At 40.4% G+C, this 14,066-nt stretch overlaps 1 pseudogene across 1 annotated transcript; it reads left to right on the top strand.

Moving 5' to 3' along the window:
• The first annotated feature begins 5,332 nt into the window (after positions 1-5,332).
• LOC143889884 (heavy metal-associated isoprenylated plant protein 7-like) lies at positions 5,333-6,981 on the top strand (annotated as a pseudogene). The gene is made up of 4 exons (XR_013254986.1): positions 5,333-5,522; positions 5,601-5,809; positions 5,914-6,001; positions 6,451-6,981. The product of XR_013254986.1 is annotated as a heavy metal-associated isoprenylated plant protein 7-like (transcript).
• The last annotated feature ends 7,085 nt before the right edge of the window (positions 6,982-14,066 follow it).

Here is a 14,066-nt window from a genome sequence, read left to right as displayed (position 1 = left end):
TATAGATTAGAGTTTTAGGGTTGTATGGTATCGAGTCATTTTCTATGTTTTGCAGTGTTTTCTTACTTTATTGCGCAGACCTTATACTTTTTTGGTGTGTCATGCATGTGTTTGTTCATCAGAACTTAGACACCCATTAGGCATGTCACTTATAACCTAGCTATGCTTAGGTGACACATGTTTCTTTTATTTTATCTTGTGTGCCTTTGATTTCATCTCCGAGACATGCATGATTAGATAGACGTCTTCTCGGAGATATTCATTCCCATTTCATATGATTTTCGCCCAAAACTCTTAAAAATTATTAAGTAAATGGCATAAGAGACCAGGTGTTTGCACTTGGGCGGATGAGGTGCTCTTTAGACCTTCCGAATTCGTAACCAGGCACGAACCTTATTTTATATCTCTGGTTATCCGTTGCAACAGAGCATAGTATGGGATCCAGGGCCCAGTTGCTTTTTTCCTTGGATGGCGACTCTTCTTTGTTTAAGGTACGCCTCCAATCTGGGCTAGTCCCCGAATCGAGAGGTATCTCACCTTTTTATCGCCACTCATGCTATGAGAGGCATTTTTCTTTCGAGAGTTCCTTGGTAGAGCTCTCCATTCACGTGGATGATCCATAGAGACCTGAGCGCGTGGGGCTCGTCCCTCACCGCCGCCCCTCTCTCGGATCGGGGTCCACAGATGGTCGTTGAGGTTCCCCAACCAATTGCACTCTCTTGTCCCCATCCATGAACTCAAGTGTCAATTTGCTGTAATCAAACAAAACAGGTCCTAATTGAGCTAGCCATTGAACTCCTAAAACCACATCAGCCCTAAATAAAGGAAGAACAAATAAATCAACAGTAATAACATGATTGGGAAGCTTAACTTTTAATTGTTTGATAGCACCTTCGCTTGAGAGAGGATCACCATTACCTACTAAGACTGTAATTTGTGGGGTTGCTTCCACCACTAAACCCAAATGCTTTGCGACCCGGCCTTGTACGAAATTGTGGGTACTACCCCCATCAATCGGAATTTGGACCGGAGATCCGGCAATGTAGCCTAGTACTCGAAGGGTTGTAGGTGAAATCTGACCAGCCAAGGCATGAAAAGAAAGTTCAGATTGAACACCTGTGTCGGCCAGCGGAATCACGGCTGGAGCAGTTGGAGATGCCTCCTCTGTGGTATCAATTACCCCATCGTCGTCATACTCTAGCAAAAATAGTTGACGCGATTTGCATCGGTGGCCTGGGGCGAATTTCTCATCGCAATTATAACAGAGTCCTTTGTCTCGACAGAGTTGCATCTCCGTGAGCGTGAGACGTTTGACAGGGATTGGTTGATTGGGAGGGCGCACTAATGGGTTGGAAGGGGGTTTGGGAGTAGGAAGAAGGGATTCTCGAGGACCGAAAGATTTCTGAAAGGTCCTTCTGGCTTCCAGGATTTTGGCTTCCTGTAGCTGAGCCAAACTAACGGCCTGAGCCATAGATGTGGGTTTGTGCGCCATTACCTCATTGCGAATATCGGATCGGAGACCCCAAATGAAGCAACTAATAAGGAAGGAAGTAGAGATATTTGTGGTGCGATTCGTCAGAGCCTCAAATTCGGATTGATAATCGGAAACCGAAGATGTCTGAAGCAACTTGGCGAGTTTTCCCTAGGGGTCTTCGAACTCGGAAGGACCAAAACGGATTTCTAACGCCCGTGTGAACTCCGACCAAGTGTGAAATCGGCCATTGCGGTGCATCCATTGAAACCATTGAAGAGCCTTGCCATCCATGTGAAAGGAGGAGATCATGGAGTCGTTGATCATCGGCGGTGTGGTGGTACGCAAAAAACTGCTCGGCTTTGAAGATCCAACCGAAGGGATCGATCCCATCAAAACGCGGAAAGTCCAACCGCATGGTGCGGGGGTGGATGTGATGATTTGGGGAATGACTGGTAGATCCAGAATTCGGGGAGCTCGCTGGTGCGCTTACTTGGAAATCCGGGGACTGAGGGAAGGAGGGGAGGCGAAGAGCTTGCTCTAAGCGTCCATCCATCGCCGTGAGCCGAAGAACCAGCTCGGACATGGAGTTTTGTTGGTCGGCGATTAGGGATTCAAGGGATTCCAGGCGCTGACTGTGAACAGCCGAGGATTCGCTTAAGAGCTTCACGGATTCATCGAGCTGTCTGAATCGAGTGCCTTCTGCCATGGCGGAAGGTCAATGAAAGCACCAATGATGTGGGATCAAGCACTGAGAGATCACAAATCACAACCCAAAACAACAAGTAAACTCAATTTCACTGGAATTATACCCTTCTACACAATTGATAAGCTTCAGGTAATCCAAAACAAAGAAGATTATCATAAAAGGAAAGAAAAGATAGACTACTTCGAGGGTAGTGACCTCCTAGAAGAAGAAGAAGAAGAAGAAGAAGAAAGAAAAAACAGAGTATAAAGTTTTTCATCCCCTTTTGCCCTAACTCCTCTGCCTTTTTATATCACTCGTAGTCATCCAACGCACTAGGCATTTTTCTTTGCCTCATGCTCTTGCGTGTGGGTATCATTTCAGGGGGTTTTGTTGCCACATCAGCTGTCCAGGTGGCACTATCCTCACCGTTGCCTTGAGCCATATCACAATCTGATCCTGTAGAGGGTATATGGTGGAAATGGAGTATGACACAATTTGATGTGCCCCCACTACGAAGATTATTATATTTAAACATTCAACGTTAAAAGCTTGAATCTTAAATTATAGTATTATACCTAGGATTCAATAAAATACAAATACGGATTTAGTTAAGTACAAAAGTGCACTCTCTTTTATTATATTATTATTCATTCCTCTTCTTATAATATTTGGAGCATGTTACCCTTCCAAACTTTAATTCACAGCCAACCCTTTTCTATTATAGTGTCTTCCACACCCCGCCCCCACATTCTTGTATTTTTTTTAATTAGGGGTTTGATATTCCCAGGCCAAAAAACCCACTAATGGCACGACATCACTTGTCATTTTAGGAGATTTTATTTGGTGCGTATGAATGAAGTTAAAAAATTTTCAGAAAAAAACTGTGGGACCCACGTCAAAGGATGATCCAAGCTGTTTGATGGGGACAAAAAAGACCCTCCAATCATAAACTAACACGTGGCATAAGAACAGGCCTGTAAGGGCATCAACCAATAAGGGGCAATGAAGTAATCACAACCTAAGATGGAAAACTTTAGTATAATCCTTGCCCAACCACAGGCCAACAGCTGTCCAAGGGCATAAAGGAAAGGTAAAGTTTAACCGAAAAGAGGTTGACACCTGCCCCCAAGGGTAAAAGGGTAATCTAATATCCAAAACCCCATTATAAATAGCCCACAAATATTCCAAGGTAAGGATAGAATCTCCAAATTTACTATTCATAGTCTTTACATCAGCATTCCATCATCTGTTTCAATCACTGACTTGAGCATATGAGCGCCTTCCTGGAGGAACCACGCCGGGTTGGTTGTCGGAGCAGCTGTTACATTGTGCAAAATACAGCATACCATAGCTGTCTTACGTCCGCATCAGCTCTTCCGAAATCATATCAGCAGATTCCCAATTTTGACTGCAACAGTGTTCATTTGTTGGTCCACAAAGTAAATAGGCTGCAGTCCTAAATGATCTCCATAAAACGATCCTAAATCATCCAAATTGGGTTAGGATCATCCTATGAAGATGATTTCTGGGGGTGATACAATAGAAGTACCACCGTTGATGTTTGATCCAACAGTAGCCCATTAAAAAGTGGGCTACTATTGGATCAAATATCAATTGCGGTACCGCCTACATGGGACTTCACGGTCTATATATGTTGTGGGCCAACAAATGAACAGTTTGGATCATCCTATGAAGTGGGCCCACACAATTAAGATATCCCATACCACTTGGGAGACATGGAATTTCTCATTGTGACACTTCTTTTATGGGAAGTGATATATCAGCCCCTTCTGATCACCAGGAACACCCCCTATCAGTGTTTGTGGCAATCAGGGGCATGTTTTAAATTTCGATCGAAATCTGAAATTCGGTGGAGACTGACACCGAAATGGACCAAAACTGAAACGGTCATTTATTTCGGCCGAAATTTCGGTTTTTCGGAAATTTGACCCAAAAAACTGTTTTTTATATTAATTTAATATTTTACTGAAATTTCGATCGAAATTTAATATTAAATAAAATATTTGTTTCGGTGATGTACCAGATTTCCACCGAAAATTTGAAATTCTATGGTCCGAAACCTGTACCGAAACCAAAATTTTAAACCTTGATCAGGGGCATTGAATACTTGTGACATAAGTACAGCCCCTCTTTAGTCATTGATACACTGACGGGGGTGTTCGTGGTGATAAAAAGGGGCGGATATATCATTTCCCTTCTTTTATTTATTTTTCCGTTTACATGCCAACAATAAAACAGATAGGACTATCCAACTTGAGTGATTCTAATGATATAGCACCAAATTAGTGGGACCTTTGGGATGAAGGGTCACGATCTGCCAACTCATTTATGTGGGCCCAGATAAGCTTTATCTGAGTCTTCTGACATTATAAAGTTTTCATTATCTCCAATCAAAAAAAGCGACTTACTAGCCTCCATTGCAGAAGCCATTTCGCAGATAGGCTGTTGCACGTGAGAGCAGCCACCTCGTCAATGAAGACAAAATCTGCTGAAAAGTGGCCGTGAGGCCACATGCAACCGCCCACCCTCGAAACACCTTTTCCTATGGACACTAGCAAATCCCTCAAAAAAAAAAAAGATTCAATAGGCAGAAAATTAAATGACTGAACCACCCTTCAGAAAAAAAAGTAAAGGTCAATTATTTTTCGCCCCTCTGTAGGATTTATGCGCCCCACCTTTATCATGATCTTACGTCAAAAAGCGTTCAAGTCTCTCCACAATTCACGTTAAACAGGGGGCGTATAATCCTACAGAAGGGCGAAAAAATCATTTTCCAAAAGTAAAATCCGAAATCCCTAAAAAACCCTTTCCTTATTTGTCTCGCTTGTGGCATGACCACCAACGTCTATCACACGTGCCGTCGTATTAAATGGCACGTCATAGTGATAACTGATAATGATGAGGATGACAAAAGGAAGCCTCAGATCTGATGGTAAAAAGCAAAGAAAAAGAGGCAGTGAAAGAGAGAAAACAGAATCACAGAACTCAAAACTCAAAACACTGAGTTCACCTCATTCGCCTCTGCAACTCGAAAAATGGGAGAGGTACAAGATCAATCTCATCTATTCTCTCTCCTTTTCTCAGATCTAACAAAAAAAAATTTCATTTTTTTCGTATTTTTTTCGTATTTTTTTCCCTCTTTCTCTTGTCTGATGTAGGAGGAGAAAAAGGTAGAAGAGAAGAAAGAAGAAGAGGTGAAGAAAGTAGAGGAAGAGAAGAAAGAGAAAGTTGAAGAGAAGGAGAAAAAAGAGGAATCTCCACCAGAAGAGATTATTCTCAAAGTCTACATGCATTGTGAAGGATGTGCTAAGAAAGTGAAGAGAAGTTTGAAAGGATTTCAAGGTTAGGGTTTTAAGAAGAAAAAAAAAATCATGCATTTCTGAATCTTCTATTTATAGTCTGAAATGTTCCTCTTTTTAGGTGTTGAGGATGTGAAGACTGATTGCAAGACGCAAAAGGTAGTTGTGAAGGGGAAAAATGCAGATCCTATTAAGGTTTTAGAGAGAATTCAAAGGAAAAGTCATAGGAAGGTGGAGCTTATTTCACCTTTGCCTAAACCGCCTTCAGAGGAAGGTAAAAAGGTGGAGGAAGAGAAAGAGAAGCCTAAACCTGAAGAGAAGAAAGAAGAGGTCTCAGATCTGTTTGTTTTTTTTTTATAGCTTTTGTTCTTCATTTGGAGATTTTTTTTTCTCTTTTGTTCTTCATTACTTGATTTCTCTGTTTTTTTTTGTAGCCACCTGTCATTATCGTTGTGTTGAAAGTCCACATGCATTGCGAAGCTTGCGCACAGGAAATCAGGAAAAGGATATCGAAAATGAAAGGTAGATTCTCTCCAAAAATCGCTTTTTTCTGTTTTTTTTTTCAAGTCTCCAGAATCGAGACTTTTTGAAATTTTTATCAGAATCCAGCGAAATTTTGTTCAGTCAAAGCTCAATTTCTCTCTAATCTTTAGCTGATTTCATCAAAATCGATTCCTTTTCAATTGAAAGGTAGATTCTCGGAGAAAAATCGCTTTTTTCGTTTTGCATTCTCCGATTATATACTTAAATCTTTTACTTCGTTACTTAGATTCGACACTTTTCGATACTTTTTTCATAATCCAACGAAATTTAGTTCGATGAAAGCTCTAATCTTGAGCAGATTTCATCAAAATCGATTTAAAAAAAAATAAAAAATCCAGCCAAATTTAGTTCAATCAAAGCTCAATTTCTCTACAATCTTAAGCAGGTTTCATCAAAATCCATTCTTTTTTCTTATTTAATTTTATCAGGAGTAGAATCAGCAGACCCAGATCTGAAAAACTCTCAAGTAACGGTAAAAGGCGTTTTGGATCCTACGAAGCTTGTGGAGTACGTTTACAAGAGAACCGGTAAACACGCAGTGATTGTGAAACAAGAGCCTGAGAAAAAAGAGGAAGAGAAAAAAGAAGAAGGTGGAGAGAAAAAAGGAGGAGATGTAGAGAAGGAGAAAAAAGGAGGAGGAGAAGAAGGAAAAGGAGGAGGAGAAGAAGAGATGAAAAATACAGAGGTTAGGAAGAATGAATTCTACTATTATCATCCGAAATACGCTACGGAATACGTATATCCTCCCCAGATTTTCAGTGACGAGAATCCTAATGCCTGTTCAGTTATGTAGCATACATGGACAACAAGACAAAAAAGAGAGAGGGAAAATGAATAAATTCCCTCCTATCTCTCTCTCGAGCTCTCTCTCTATCTCAGAGGTATATAGATGTAGAATTATGAGTGTACTTTTTGTTATTATTATATTATTATATTTTAATTTTATACCATTTTGTTGATTTTTCTGACTGATTTTTTATTTGTTTTGTGGGGCCCCTTGGATGAACTGTAGCCGTTCGATCGACTTTTGTCTGTTTTAGGGGATACAGACCTTTCATTGAAAGGTCAGGATCGTTTGGGTTGTTTTATTTTTCAAAGCAACAAAAAATAGAAAAAAAAAAGCAAAAATAAATCTAGGTGACTGATATTGGCACTACCATTTTTTTAAATACTTGCACGAACACATCTTGTCTTTTTTTTTTTACTTGGCTTATGGGAACTCGGACTGTTATTTTTAGGAAGAGACAACAAAAGGGGATTGGAACTATCAATTTTAATGAGGAAAATGATCTTGTTTTTTCTGATTTTCCATCTAAGAATCTAATGCACGTTGGTCATTTTAGGAAAGGATGAGGTCATTTGGGTCAAAGTAAAATCTTGAAAGAAATGTTCCAGTCCTCGAAATGAAGAGCCTCTTATATCTCGGAAAATGATAGAATCCTCCCTTTTCTGCCTTGGAAAGATGAAATCACTGTAGCATCTTTTCAACGCGAAGCGTAGTGATATATTATCCCCCTTTTCTTCCCCGGCCACCCCACTTGCAGTGTCAAAAGGGGTGTAGTAGGGGAATGACCGAACATTTCCGGTTTGCTTGACGTGATTGAGTAAATAGTAGTGGAATAGGAAGTCAAAGGGAAGAGACGAGAATATTTTTTGCCTAGAATTACCACGGAAAATTATGTAGTTGTGTTTTGTTGCATGGCAAATAATAGGAGATAAAATAAGGGGTGTCACTATCAATATAGGGAGAGGAGGGAAAAGGAAGAGGGGCGGAGAGAGCATCATTCCCTGGGAAGTTCAAATATTAATTCTTTGCTTTTGGAATAAGGGGACAAGAAAGAGAAGCAATCAGCATGAGAGAAATCCAAGCAAATCAATAGAAGTCTAATCTATTTTGGCAACCAAACGCGTAATAGCATACCAAATCCAAACCCAGTTCAGACGGCTGCCGAGCTTTTTTTTCTTTTTTCTTTTTTTTGGTAACGAAGGGTGTCCCCACCACGTTCGGAGGTATGACTATTTCCCTACGGATGCACGTAATCACCCGATAACCACGTGCATCTGGTAAGCAAGGGGGATTCGAACGCTCGTCACTGGGGAGCAAACCCATGACTTTACGCCAAAGAGCCATACCCTTCCAGGTTTGCTGCCGAGCTTTTGTGCAACCAAACGAAGCATAAGGAGCATGGCCTCGGGAAGAAAAGGGGGCGATTATTTCATTTCCAATATCAAAAGGGCAATGATGTTTTCACACCCTCTGTAGTACGCATTCGCCCCCCTTGTACTGTGAACAGTGGGCAACTTCAACGCTTCTTGACTTCAAATCACGTTAAAAGTGGCGGCGAATGGGGGCGTGGTGAAAATATCATCGCCCAGTAAAAAATGACAACAAATTACATCAGTTCACCCATCTCTTTTCTCACGTCCCCTTGTTTTGGTAAATACACCCGCTGTAATACTTTTTAATCTTTCTGTTGTTTCAGAGTGAAAAAAGTTGTGTATTTCCCAAAAAGTGGGTTGTAAGTATCAGAAACCCTTGCCTCTGCCATACGACCTCCTTTTCATCGAAGTTAGTTCCACTTTTTATTTTGAATAATTCCCAGATAATTTTTTCTCTAGATTTTCTGTCACGAATCATTTCCCCCAACGGTCTCCCGTAGAGTATCAAAAACTCTGCTCTCGAGGTTTCCAGTCTTCACAAGGCTAATTTCGTAATTTCGCAACTTTTAAATTTCAAATTGTTCTCTTCAATCCTACTTTTCTCCGTTTGGAACGCCTAAATCGTTGAAATAGGACTGAATACCAACTACTGAATGACGAAAATACCCTCATCTGTATATCATTAGTATGCATGCACTTGCTAAAATTAGAGAATCATTTGCTTAAAGTTGGGGCGGTTTTTTTTTTTTTTTTTTCCACTGACAAAAGCAGAGAACCCACTAACTAAAATTAGGGTTGGGCCTTTTAAGGCACTGCCCTAAGCAGGGGGCACTAATGAGAAGTCAGGGCCTTTTGCTAAATTTATCTGGCTCTTGGTGGTGGCCAGGCGAATTGGTACAGAGCCCCCTTGTTTTTATAGGCTTAATCTTCTCTTTTGATATTTACACACCCTTGTTTTGATAGATAATTTGACAGTCCATCTATTTCTAGCGTACTTTTCTTTTGGTTCTTTTTATAAGTGGAAGTGTGCTGTTATAGAAGTTGAAAATAAGAATGCTGAAAGTCAAAATGACAATTAATCTAAGCTGCTCAAAAACACATGTGGCCCCACATTTTTTGGGGATTCAAAGCATTCATATGTAAGGCCCTTCCATGGATATGGTGTGTACAAAAAATCAGCCCTATAGGATCATCCTAACTCTGTCATCTGTTGAGGGAAAAAATGGGCTGAAACATGGACACGCAGTGTCTGTCTATTTTTCAAACCACCTTTGATTGAGTTATGATGATCCAATAGGGCTATTTTTGGTACACACCCTGTCCATGGAAGGGCCTTTCAAATGAATGCTTTGGATCTCCAAAAAAATATGGGGCCACATGTGTTTTTTAGCAAGCTTATCTAAGCTATAGCTTAGGAAAACTATACTCTACTTTTTATGTGTAAAACTTTACTCTACTTTTTATGTGTATTTGTATTGATCTAGTTTTGAAGAAGAGAAATTGGTTTGTGTGCAGCTTATCTGTGCATGGTTGCACAAACCGGGGGTGGGGGGGGGGGGGGGGGGGGAATTTTTTGGGGGATCCAAAGCATTCATTTGGTAGGCCCTTCCATGGATAGGGTGCGTACCAAAAAATAAGCCATTTATGATCATCCTAACCCTATCATTTGTGGGGGGGGAAATGGGCAGAAACAGTGTTTGTCCATTTTTCCCTCCAATTTTGATTGGGTTAGGATGATCTTATAAGGCTGATTTTTGGTACACACCCTGTCCATGGAAGGGCCTTCCAAATGAATGCTTTGGATCCCCCAAAAAATGTGGCCCCCACTATGGTTTGTGCAGCCATGCACATATAGCTTATCTGTGCAGCTGCACACAAACCAATTCCTCTTTGATGAATCATTGTGAATTGATTTCCCCAAATTGTATGTCATTCATCAGACAAATGACACGTTTGGAAGCTATAAAAAATATTCCACAACTTACTTTTTTAATGTCTATTTGTAATTAGCAAGTTTGGAAGAATTATTGTGAATTGGTTTCCCAATATTGTCCCTCATGTTTGGTAGCTATAAAAATTGTGAATTGGTTTCCCAACATGTTTGGTAGCTATAAAAATTATTCCATGGAATATTACTAGGGCAATTTTCCGAGGTAATTTTAGGCAAATCAAAGATCTTGTCTCTTCCCTTTGACTTCTTATTCCACTACTCTCCGAGCGAGTCCAAGCAACCAAACATAGCTAAGAGGGTGGGAGTGAGGAGAACTTGAAAAGCCTCCAGAAAAACAAACAAGGAAAACCCCCATTTTAAATTTGTACATCTGTTTTTGGCGATGCTAAACTTAGGGGTGCCCTTCCAAAAAAGGGTTGAAAGGGTGCCCAATCGGTAGGGGTGCAATTCGGGCTGATTTTTCAGAATTCGGATTGAGCTTTTCCTTAAAATCGGGTCAGATTCAGGTTGATTCCAATTCATTTTTAGCAAAAGCTCAACCCGACCTTACCCAAGTTGCACCCCTACCCATCGGCTGAATGTCATCATTGTGCATTTATTATGGTCGGAAGTCAAAGTGCATTAAATGCCCGATGGTGTCATTAAGCCATTGGTGGTGCCCTTTAACCCCATTTTTGCAAGGGCGCCGCTCATTTTAGCATTTCTCTTTGTTTCGTTGATTTTAGGGATTTCTAACACCTCCTTTTGCCCTCTCACTGAACCTCCCCACCTCCTCTTTCACAGTTGGGCCATGAATATTCCATGAAATACTTTTTTATTGTCACCGAAGTCCCCTACTCAGTTTGGTTGCAGGTATTTATCTTGTGGAGCAGTGATGTAAATAGGCAATAATAGGGTGGAGACAAGCATTGAATTTAACTGCCATGTCATATAGACATATAGTGGTAAGTTTTGTTTGGTTGTCAGCCTCTTTAGAATAGTGGTAGGGACTGTCATTATCAATACAGAGGAGAGAGGGGAAGGGATAGAAATACTCGTCATTCCCAAGAAATCCATGCAAAAACCCACCTTTTTATGGTTTTTGGGTTGGATTTCTTTAGGAGGTGAGAAGGTGACAAATGATTATATGAATGTCTTATTTACAACAATCCAAGGGGTTTCACTGGCCTCACACCCAAATGCCAAGCAAAACCTATCCGGCTTTTGAGTAACCAAACATATAGGTGACTCAATTTCAACTTTCGAGCCATAGGTAAAAGGCCACTGATATTAGCTACCACACTTTAGTAATTGCACAAACTCAGATTCTCTTTTCTCCTTTAATTAATTGGCTTACGAGAGTTTTTGGCAACTGAATTAACCTTTGACGGCTGTTTAAATACTAAGAGACAAGCTGAGTTAGTGCAATTATAAAAACATGGAAGTGCCAACATCAGTCGAACAAAATGTGATATTAACAGGAAGAGCTCATCGATTTGATGGCCTCATTTGCTTTGCGTCGATCGTACGGAGCAGAGTGGCAGTCACGTGGTGCAATGTGCAGATGCTGACTCAGGTGGGCCCCGGTTTCTTAAAATGGTAATTTCAACTTTCTGTTATGGCGGTGGGCCGTGGTTCAACTTGACGAAACTACCCTCGGGACCCCTGATGAGGGTCAATTGGAAAGTTTTTTAACTTTTTATGAGTGTCAAAGGTTTGAATAGTTTTTTTGAGGGTACTATGGTCAAACTGAGAATCTTTGTTTGCATGTATGTAGACAACCAGACGTAAGAAAGGATAAGGACTCGTACGTTTATGGGGCCCGGCTGTTCAGTACTTCCGGCCTTTTATCCGGTGGGACCATCTTCATCGATAATTCACGGTTCCCCAGAAAAAATTCCTCACAAGACTCTTCTTGTTTTTTTGGAAAAGTTTTTCTTTTCCCAAAACATTTTCCAAAATGCCACATTTTGACTAAAACAAGGATTTTGGGGAAATATGACTCGTTCGAAAAAATGATTCAAGTAGAAGAACCCAACTAGTGTCACGAGTAGACTTAGTCAATTTGAATTACGTAGATCCTTTCACCTTCTTCATGAAAATTTTCTATAATGTTCTGTTTGGTTCTCTTATTTTGAGAAAAATAGCAAGGAATGTAATTCTACTAATTCGCCAAAGGGTGTTTGGTAGGAAATTTAAAGAAATTGGGGAGTTCGACCGCCGGGGATGTCGGGCGCTTGTCGGTGACGTGGAAACCTCAACCCGAATCCAAGAAAAAAGGGGAGAATTTCTCAGGCAAATTTATTTTTTCCGTAATTGTCATAATTTTATACCTTTCACTTTCACTGGAGTTTTTTTGGTAATTGTCATATGTTAGTACCACATATTTGTATTTTTTTTGTAATTTTTCTACTTTGTTTCCATTTTTCTGTAATTTTTCATTTAAAACTTACCACTTCTATCACAAATCTAATAAATCCTAATGATTACTATTTTTTCCAATTTATGCTTTTGCTAGCCACCTTTGCACCCATGTCTTCTTCCAATCTTTGCATCAAATGATGGGCCACAAGCCGAGCAAGAGGCCTCGGAGAAGGTGGCTAGCAAATTCATGTAAAAAGAAAAAAAGGGAAATGTTATCAGCACTACTTTATTTTGATGAGGGCACTCTTACTTTATTAAAAGTACGATATGGACTGCACCATAGGATGATCCAAACCGTCCATTAGATGGACCACAACCCATGTAGCTTGTGCCCCAAAAATCATTTCCGTAAATTGATCCTAACCCTCCCATCTGAATGTTAGAGGGTTGATCCTAACCCTCTATAGATTGGACTGTTAGGATCAACCTATGGAAATAATTTTTGGGGCACAACCTAATTAGGCTGTGGCCCATCTAATGGACGGTTTGGATCATCCAATGGTGCAGGCCATACTGTACTTTTAATGAAGTGAGAGTTCCCTCATCAAAATACAGTAGTGCTGATAACATTTCCCAAAAAAAATGTCCTAACCCAACCAAACAACGTCTAGGAGATTTGTTCTCAATCTCCCCGTTGACTGATTCCCTTTTGATTTGCTTTTAATCTCCCTTTGACTTCTTCTTCTCCAAATCCTCCCAACATTTATCGGCATCCAAATAGAGCATAAAGGTTTCATTAGCCGACCCCAACTACTTTGGGACAAAGGGCTTAGTGACTTGTTCGAAAAAATGCACATCACTTATTTTTTCACTTCGGCCTTAAATAATACTTAAAGTTAAAAACCAAATAGAGGGTGTTATAATAAGGGAAATGTTATCAGCACTACTGTATTTTGATGAGGGTACTCCTCTCTTTATTAAAAGTACAGTATGGCTCGCATTATAAGATGATCAAAACCGTCCATTAGATGGGCCTCAGTCTAAATAGGTTGTGCCCCAAAAATTATTTCCACAAGTTGATCCTAACCCTCTGATCTATAGAGGGTTAGGATCAACCCTCTAACACTCAGATCAGAGGGTTAGGATCAACCTATGGAAATGATTTTTGAGGCACAACCTATTTAGGCTGTGGCCCATCTAATGGATGGTTTGGATCATCCTATAATGCGGGCCATACCGTATTTTTAATAAAGTGAGGAGTGCCCTCATTAAAATACAGTAGTGCTGATAACATTTCCCTATAATAATATTGGATTTAGGATTGTTCCACGAGTTTTTGTTAGTTGTCTAGGTCCGATCAATTGAATCCTATGTGTGGACCCTAATCTCGAGGACGGTGAGCGAGGGATACAAGATCCCACGTCAATCCTCTAAGATCTCCATAATGTGAAGGAGATCTCTACCAAGCAACTCTCGAAATGATGCCACTCACAGCATGGGTGGCGATAAAAATGAGATACCTCTTGATTCAGGGACTAGCACGGAACCAAGATGTACCTATAACAAGGAAGAGTCGCCATCCAAGAAAAT

The sequence above is a fragment of the Tasmannia lanceolata genome, unplaced genomic scaffold (genome assembly GCF_043159265.1).
Source record: "Tasmannia lanceolata isolate RefF3 unplaced genomic scaffold, GAP_Taslan_0.1 ptg000013l, whole genome shotgun sequence".
NCBI classification, from domain to species: domain Eukaryota; kingdom Viridiplantae; phylum Streptophyta; class Magnoliopsida; order Canellales; family Winteraceae; genus Tasmannia; species Tasmannia lanceolata.
The sequence above is the reverse complement of the archived record's forward strand: the minus strand, read 5'-3'. Positions and strand labels throughout refer to the sequence as shown.